The 9,679-nt window shown below is 39.1% G+C and overlaps 1 pseudogene; it reads right to left on the bottom strand.

Moving 5' to 3' along the window:
• Positions 1-4,875: 4,875 nt before the first annotated feature.
• On the bottom strand, positions 4,876-6,653 carry LOC147609494 (phospholipase A1-Igamma1, chloroplastic pseudogene; annotated as a pseudogene).
• Positions 6,654-9,679: the final 3,026 nt, after the last annotated feature.

Here is a 9,679-nt window from a genome sequence, read left to right as displayed (position 1 = left end):
CAAGAAATGGAGGTACCCAAAATGAGATGAGCCTGTTTTAGATGCCATTGTTGTGATCACCCTCTCCGAGATGAGAGCCTGGAAGCACATGAGGGCTCATGTTGCTGAAACAAGGAGAGCACGAATGGATATAGAACATGCAGTGAATCAAACCCTTAGCTAGACCACTAGAAAGTGCCAAAGCCATAAAGAAATATTCACAAGTTCTATCTATATTTGGCAACCATGTCCTAAGTCTTGATTTAAAACAGATAAGGGAGATCCCAAGGAATCATAAGAACAAAGCTTTTAGAAAAAACAATGGAGTGTTTCCAATAGATTAGAAATCGTGAGACTATGATAGCAAGATATTAAAGAAGAAACCTAGTCATTTCTTGTGACCTTAGCTTTTATCATCTCAAGATTCTATAAGTGAAAGGACCAAGATAAGTTCTATGAGCTCTTCTCAACCCTTATGTGATCTTATGTGCTCGTAGGAAGTCTTATGGGTCTTATGATCTCATTCAATCTCTAACAAGATTTTTTGAAATTATATTAGCTCTTACATGAATTATATGAGCTCTTACAAAAATTGTGAGATCTTACATTAATTATGAGATCTTAAGAAATATTATGAGCTCGTGTATGGTCTTATGAGATCTTGAGAGCTTCTACCATACACTATGTGGTCATAAAAGCTAATCTAGACATTAAAGGATGATCACATTGATCTAGGAAATTTCATGACCTCATATATGGTCTTATGAGATGTTAAGAGCTTCTACCATACACTATGTGGTCATAAAATCCAAGCTTAGACATTATAAGGTGATCACATTAATCTAAATTGTATACATGCAAGCAAAATCATGGTAAAGATTACCACCTCAACATGGAAAGGGAGAAGCATAGTTGCAAATGTATATTAAGTTTAAAGAACTCTTATGAGCATAAAGTAACTCTTTTGTTCATTTTTACTTCTCAAATGATTCCTAGTTGTGCAAGAAAAATCATGTTTATGACTACCGCCTTAATATGGAAAGGAAGAAGCATAATGGCAAATGTATATTAAGCTTCAAGAACTCTTATGAACATAAAGCAACTCTTCTGTCCACTTTTACTTCTCTTATGAGCATAAAGCAACTATTGTGTCCACTTTTATTTTGAACTATTATAATTATTTATGGGCCAATCACTCATGGCATGATATCTTTACTTTAAGACTCAAGTCTTTAAATATAATTCTATTTCCTAGCAAGTTCCTTGCTTCTTTAACTTGTCACTTGCATATGTGCTTTTGTAAGGTTTGACTTGGGTAGCATAATAACGTTTTTTTGAATGCTAAAAACTTATTCTCATCTAAGTGACACGGTTGGGGGCAAGAAAATATCACTATTAGAGCTATAGCTGCACTGGTTTTGGCGGATTAATTTATCATGGCTATAGACGTTACGCTAGTGTAGCGCTAGTGTCTATCTCTTGCTCTCCTATCTTGGCATCTCCTATGTTAGTGCCAAAGATTCCTAGTTTTGAGATTGGGTTGGTGATTGGTTTAGATGACACAAGAAACATTGTATCTCCACAAAGTAGCAATCTAATGAGTGGGACACTAGCATAACTCTCTTAATGTTTCTCTCACAGCTAGTATACCTAAGACTAGGAGAAAATTTGTTGTCTGGGTACATTCCTAGGGAACTTAGTTTTGATCATCTTAAAATATTATAAACACTAGGACCAGGCTAAGTTTGATTAGCCCTTCTCAACCCTTATGTGATCCTATGGGCTCATAGAGGAAGTCTTATGGATCTTATGATCTCATTAGATCTCTAACAAGATTTTATGAAATTATATGAGATCTTACATAAATTATGAGATCTTAAGAAAGATCATGAACTCATGGATATGGTATTATGAGATCTTAAGAGGTTCTACAGCTACCCTTTGAAAGCTATGTACGTAGCTTCTAACAAAACACTCACTCTTTCTCACCATTCCCATGCAAAATGTTCTTTCCCATTGTTTCGCAATATCAACACAATTCTTTTGTCCTATTTGTATATATTTTAACTTACTGCAAGCTTAGTATGGTTTCCCAATTTATTTTTTGATTAATCAATTTGAAGTGGTGAGAGATAACCTTAGAGATCCTTAGTCTTAGAGATGAAATCTTGATGTGTGGATGACTGGAGGTTCGGAGCTCTAGAGGTTTTCATATTCTGGAGAGTTCGGAGAGAGGCTTTAAATACATTGTGTGTAGTATTTTCGTGTTGGGCAATGACCTAGTGAAAGAGAGATAAAGGCTATTGTATATGCTTTTTTTAATTTAAATTTACATTCTAAGAGACATTTTACACAAAGTGAGAAAAAGAGATGGATATGAACACACTAAGAGGGGGAGAGAGGGAGACATTTTTGCTAAGGTGTAAAACCTTACTATAATCATTAATTACTGCTGCGACACATTAGAGAGAGATAATGATCTAAGGTTTTGGATTACGTATGAGAGGGAGAGAGAGAGAGAGAGAATATCTGTCTGTTTGATGAGGAGAGAGAAAACCTTAGTTTTTAAGATAGGTGGCCGTTTAGCTTGAATATGGGCATGCTAGTATTGGTAAAATAATTCTCTTACTTTTTGATATAAGATGAGAGGACATACCTACATTTTAACGTATGTTACATTGAGTTTATGTGTGTGTGTGTGTGTGTGTGAGAGAGAGTGACAGAGAGAGAGAGAGAAGAAGAAGAAGAAGAAGAAGCTCTTTTAACGTCGTAGGAACAATCCCAAGAGACCAAATATGATCTATCTGACGGGAGTGAGATTGGAACACAAGACGTGTTGAATAACAACTCCATGAGCTAACCAATCTACCACACATTGGGTGATAGAAAGATGAGAGAGAGAGAGAGAGAGAGAGAGAGAGAGAAGAAGAAGAAGAATTTAAGTATTTCAATTTGTAATAATATTGATGTTTGAATAATCAAGTATAAAAATTTTAAAGTAACCAATTTTTTAAAAATAACTAATTTTTAAAATAACCATTTACTCATTTGTGGTTCAATTCTCCACATATGCAATTCATTCTCTATATAGGAAATTGTATTATCTAGATAATAGTCTATATTTCTTATTCATTCTCTATATAGGAAATTGAATTACCTAGATATTGGCCCATATTGTGTATATAATAAATTGAATTATCTAGATATTGGCTCATACTCTCTATATAGGAAATTTAATTACCTAGATACTAGTCCATATTTCCTATATATGAAATTGAATTACCTAGATATTGGCTCATACTCTCTATATAGGAAATTTAATTACCGAGATACTAGTCCATATTTCCTATATATGAAATTGAATTACCTAGATATAAGCCCATATTTCCTACATATAGAGGATTGAGTAAATGGGGAATACGATTGTCTAGATATATATAGGAAATTTCCATCAACATAACCAAGAATTCTCTCAAAATTTCCCATATATGGTAAAGTTCACTATATAGGGAATGAACAAAAGTTCACTACACCCATCAACATTAGTTATAGTTAAGACTAGAGGTAGCTCATAGGTTGGTTTAGAGACAGAGATGAAGACCATGGTAGTGTGTAGTAGTTTTCTTCATCTAAGTATACCAAAAAAATTGACAATTTTTGAGAAAATTAATATAGATGATTTACTAGAGGAGAACCAACAGCGGCGGTGAGGGGTGTCCACCAATGAGGAGGCTTTCAATGCATAGGGGAAAAAGGCAAAAAAGAACTAATAATAAAGGATGAAACCGAGTTTTGAGATGTACAAAATCTATCAACACAACAAAACAACAGGGTTCTTTAACATTGGTAGAACTTGTTTTGAAAAAGGGCACCTTAATTTGATGAATTTTGAGTTTACTATATATCTCTTATCCATGTGATCAAGAGTGTAAAATCGCAGATTGAAACTAGCTAGTATATTTTTTACTTAGATCAATGCGATGCTTCCCCTTCTGAAGCCTCATTAAGGCATTCCTCTTTGTGAATCCTTTTTTAAGTCTAGCTAGTACTTGGTCAAACTATTATATGACAAATACAATAGAATGAAGGAGAGAGAGGAAATGAAAGATAGAGATAGAAAGAAAAAAAGCAACAAAGATATATTAATGCCCATGGAAGGCGATAATGACCTATACAACCCGATATATAAATTAAGACCATAAAAGTCGTATGTCAAACATGTGGTCAAAAGAGTAGAACAAATAAACAAATATCACATCTAACTTCAAAAAAAACGAGATGTTCTAAAAGAGTAAATGTTACTTGTGGAGTAGGTGATGGGTTGCAAATTTTTTGGATGAGATCACATTGAGCACATTGGTTCTAATAACACTAAAATTTTGGCTCAATCCTTTAAAACCATGATATCCTCTTTTGTGTAGGCGAGGCTTGGCCATAGAAAGGGGTTTTCCACCCAACTCAAAACGAGATGTGAGATATTAAACAAAAGCAATAATCTATCACTTTACTTTGCTTGTGATTTCAAGAGTGAAATATGTAATCTTTTGTGTAGGCGAGGCTTGGCCATAGAAAGAGGTTTTCCACCCAACTCAAAACGAGATGTGAGATATTAAACAAAAGCAATAATCCATCACTTTACTTTTCTTGGGATTTCAAGACCATCAATTTTGATCTTGTGATTTCCAGAGTGAAATATGTAGTATTTACAACGAGCACCTATCTATATCATTACCCACCACCTGTTGTTGTGAGATATTAAACAAAAGCAATAATCCATCACTTTACTTTGCTAGACCATCAATTTTGATCTTGTGATTTCCAGAGTGAAATATGTAGTATTTACAACGAGCACCTATCTATATATCATTACCCACCACCTGTTGTATCATTACTTACTCAGGGTTGCTGGTTCTCTGGGCGGTGGTGCTTGGGCCGAGGGGCAAGTGACCACTGACCATACTGGTTCTTTATGAGGCCCTTGTTTCTTTCCTGCCACCAATGGGATGGGAAAAATAGCTTATGCACCAAAAAGTCGGATGACTTGTTCACTAGGGCAGGGTTTCGAGCGAACACAGACGCAAACTTCCGCCCGAATCCCTGGAAGCCATCTAGTGTGTGTAGGTAGACCTCAAGATTGTGGTGGAGATTCAGGTTTCGTGTGGGGAAGAAAGAAGGCTTTCGGAGGTGGGGTGAAACATGACTATCGAGGCGGAGCTCCTGGCCCACGTGGAAGTAGGCCCATGGCCACCAGTCGAGCAGTGGGCCGCAACCCATGGCTGCTATGGCGCCCCACACCCCTCTTTCATTCACGTTGAATCCAGGTACCTTAGGCACCGTGGCATGCACATTGACCACCCTCAACACCTTCAACCCCAACTCCTCCACTCTGTGCTTGAAGGCCAAGTTTCCCACCCTAGGCCCTGCGAAAGAGAAGACCGTTATAATCGGTGGCTGCCCAGCTCTGCCGCCGTTCCACTCACCTATGTTGGCTGATATGTCATAACCGCTCAACACAGCCAGTGCCGCCCCAAGGCTGTGTCCTGTTATGGTTATGCTCACCTTCTCCCCTTCATACTTCTTCAACAGCTTCTTCAGCGCACATGCCAGTTGCTCCCTGGCGCTCGTGTCATTGAACTTGGACCCCGCCTTCTTGGAAGTGTACAAGCTTAGGAAACCCTTTTCCACCCTCACCTTTTTCTGGCCTGGCTCGAAATCCGGACGCGTTTGAACGTCTGTGAGATTTGCGACCCATTCCGTGCCCATGACTGTGCCCCTCCATGCGACGAGGATGTCTCTTCTACCCAGCCGTTTCATCTCTTTGTCGGTGGCCACTGCCACGTAGGCAATCCAGTTGGAGTCCCCGGTCCACCGCTCCGATGCATCCCTCTCTGACAGGAGGAGGAACTTGGGCAGCTTGATGTCCAATGTGGCGAAGAGGTACCTGGTCACCTCGTAGCCGCAGTCCTCCTTGTCGACCTTCTTGAAAAGATCCCGGGCGGCATACCTGCTGCTGCCACAGTAGACCGAGTGACTGTCGGAGTCGAACGCGTCGTAGTTAACCTGCGCGAGCTCACCATAGCGGATGATTTCCGCCCGGAGGGTCTGATCCAATGGCTCCACGTCGAGGAAGCCCTTCCAGTTGTTTTGCCCTTGAATTTCCTTCCACACACTTGCCAAGTGGCTAGTCCCCTCGCTTGACGTGGCTTTACTGTATTGTCTAGCGGGCGGGCAAACCATAATTTGTACACTAGAGCTCATAGCTGCGCGCGAGGGCTCCATTGGTACAGAGCAAATAGCGGGCGGGTACTCCATAAGTACAGAGCTTGTCACGGCCAATGACGCTGATAATGCCGTAGGAGAGCTTATGCGAGAGCGAGGCGGAGATGTTTTCACTAGATTGGCGATTAGACCGTAGATGTTTTCACCCATAAAATGCTGCAATATTGATAAAGCCGTCAAATGACACGTGCCTTATTTCTCAAGGGAGGCCAGTGGGCCACCCAGCAGAGTCAGCATAGGTACGCCACACCTTTCACAGATTCCCACAATGCGTGTGTTTTGTACCTGTCCTTCTGGCGGCTAACAGCCGGTCGGCGCTCCACCTCAGCATGCCAAGCCGGATGCTCGATTGTTGTCCGCCTTCTCCGTCCTCGCCTGACCCGCACATTCTTCATAACTAGCATGTGACCTGCGAGTTGTTGCAAGCATGCACATGTGAGGGTATGTTTCTCTAAAAATATGTGTGCACAAACGTACACTCAAGTGTGTTTGTGCATGTACGTGTAACTATGTGTGCATGCATGATTGCAAGTGTGTGTATGTATTTATATATATATATATATCTCTAAAGTTCCTAAATAAATATGAACTTCAAACTCTTCTTCATCACCAACAAGATCAACATACTTCATCATCAACTTGATCTTCGTCTTCAGCATTTACCTTGCCGAGAATGTTCACAACTACCCGCTCGCCTTTACACTTGCTCGATGCCAAACCGGTCCGCTTCCATGCCCTAGGTCTTTACTAATATACGTGTGGCTCTCATGCCAAGCCACGCGTTGTTACCTTCGCTACTTCGGCAAGCAACACACGACACGCTCGTTATAGTCCACCCCTTCTCTCTTGTACCTCTAGCATGTGTCAAACCCTACGTCTCAGTTCCTTGACCCCACCCTATGTCTCAGTTCCTTGACCCCACCCTACTTCTCTAGAAGTCCATGGCAATTAATATTGACATCTAACCAAACGCCTTAAGTTGATCTCTACCAATCAAGGACTCTCACTCCTCCAATAACTATTTCTGAATCCTCCAGCTAGGTTCCCTTCAAATAGGGTCATGTAGAAAGCTTTTTCAAGCTCCCAAGGCTTAGAATCTATTCATGATGCAAATACATGCAACTTGAAGCCTGGGATTTCCTGTAGCTTGATACACTCTCACGTATACCCTCTCCTCCAAGTATAGCATAACCTGCCCAAATCGGCAGAACCCTAGCATGGAATGACCTTGTAATCGTGTGTATGCATCAATATGCCCTTCTTAGCTAGCTTGGCTTGACCTTTGAACTTGGACTCCCTTACGTTTCTTGATTCAACCAATGTGCATATAATACGCATTGTAATGCTGCTAATGTATTGAATCTCCTCCTTCTTCAGATAGCTTTCAACCAAGTTATTACCCTCATGTAGAAATTACTTTAAGTACTTAATAACATGAAAAAACACTCGGTGAACACAATAGCCTTGTGGTACTTTAAGCTTGTAACCCACATCTCTAATCACTACAAGGAGTGGTAGGGCTCAAGGACACCCTGATAACACCACTAGGAGATAATTTATATGGGTGTAAAGTAATGATACATCCAACACTAGTTTGGTAGCTCAATAGGACATAAATATGTCTTTTTAGGGGTTTGTTAAAAAATACATATCTTGCGAATGGGATTGGTATTTTTGCATTTCTCTTCTTTAAAGGCATGTCTTCATGAATGTGGCAAACCTTGGATTAAAATTACTAAAATAATAAAAAAACCTTAGATATAATTGAGAAATCACCATAAGTAGAGATATATCCAGCATTATAATCCAAATAGGTTATGGATTTACAAAGTAGGTTCCTACATGCCAAAAAGAAATGATCTTGAGTCATTATTAAATTTTCCTAAACCTTACATAGTATTTAAGAAATGAGAGATAGAATTTCCATGACAAAAAAATGTATTGTATTGATAATTAAGTTAATTAAATTTACTTCTTAGAATCTCTTTTTATTTGTTGAGTCTTTGATACCCAAAATATGGCAATAGTGTGAGCTTATATGGTGATTTATTTTAGTTATACTAATAAATCAATCTCCACTAAAGGTAATTGGTCAAGAATATATATCTAAATATTTCAATTTTAGCTAGAAGAAAAGATAATGGTCTCAACTTTTAAAACTGCATTGATAATAAAACAATGTTTATGAATCCTTACTTATATTTAGATCACCAGCTACAAAGCATAACATTGTAAAGAACATGCATGCAAGATTTAAACTTAGTCTATGATTGTTTGATTAGATATAAAAATCCTCAAAGTTATTTTTTTTAAAGAGAGCTAAATATTTTAGAATTTTCAATAAGACCTAAATTTTGGAGTTCTAATTGATTTTGGAGCCTAAGATGGTTTGTATTACACGATAGATATATATTTGTGAAGAAATTTATATCCAAAAACTATGAAAAGCAATGAGAAATCGACTAATTAAAGCTTTTGATCCAAATATAGTCCAAATAGCTATGCATTTTGATTATTATGTAGCCTATGAGTTCTTATGAAATTAAAAAGCCTAGACATAACCATTAGGACTTGTTTGGGGTCTTCTTGGGCCCTTTTATTTGGACACTTAGTGAAATGCTTAAAATGCTAATCAAGCTTTGACCAAGCTAGTGGCCTAGGCCTGAAAATGCATTTTTCCTTTTCTACAAAAAAGAAAATAGGCCTAAAGGTAATCTAATCATTAGATCTTCTGTCCTTGGGAAGGAATATGGACCTAAATGCCTTTTTGTCTTGTAGTGAAGTACCTTTCACAAAGAATGTTTGAAAATTTTCGTCACTTTGTTCCCTCCCTTTTTGGAGGTGCTGCAGATCCCACTCTCTCTCTACACTCTCTCTCTAAAACGCGTTTAGGGTGTTTTACTTGGGTAAGGGCTTCTTTTTCTCTCTCTAGGAGCCATGGCCTGCAGATCTGGACCTCCTACTCCATCATCCTCTCCACCAGCTCTCATGGAAGAGCTCACCATCCCCTCTTGTGAAGGTACAGATCTACACATCCTTGCAAGCTGAAGCTCTCCATCTCCATCACTAGCAAGCTCTCCATATCTATCATCCTCTCCACCAGCTCTCATGGAAGAGCTCACCATCCCCTCCTATGAAGGTACAGATCTACACATCCTTGCAAGCTGAAGCTCTCCATCTCCATCACCAGCAAGCTCTCCATATCTATCTCCTCAAGGCCTCCATTTCTCTATATCCATCTGCATCTCCTCCACCTCCATCTCCATCACCATCTCCATCTTCATCTCCTCCATCACCATCCACATTTCCATCCTCCACCTCCATCCTCCATCTCCATCATCTCCATCACCATCCACATTTCCATCTCTGTATCCATCTACATCTCCATCTCCATCACCATCCACATTTCCATCTCTGTATC

Source organism: Cibotium barometz, chromosome 51 (genome assembly GCF_041138505.1).
Source record: "Cibotium barometz isolate CiBa-2024 chromosome 51, ASM4113850v1, whole genome shotgun sequence".
Taxonomy (NCBI): Eukaryota; Viridiplantae; Streptophyta; class Polypodiopsida; order Cyatheales; family Cibotiaceae; genus Cibotium; species Cibotium barometz.
The sequence above is the reverse complement of the archived record's forward strand: the minus strand, read 5'-3'. Positions and strand labels throughout refer to the sequence as shown.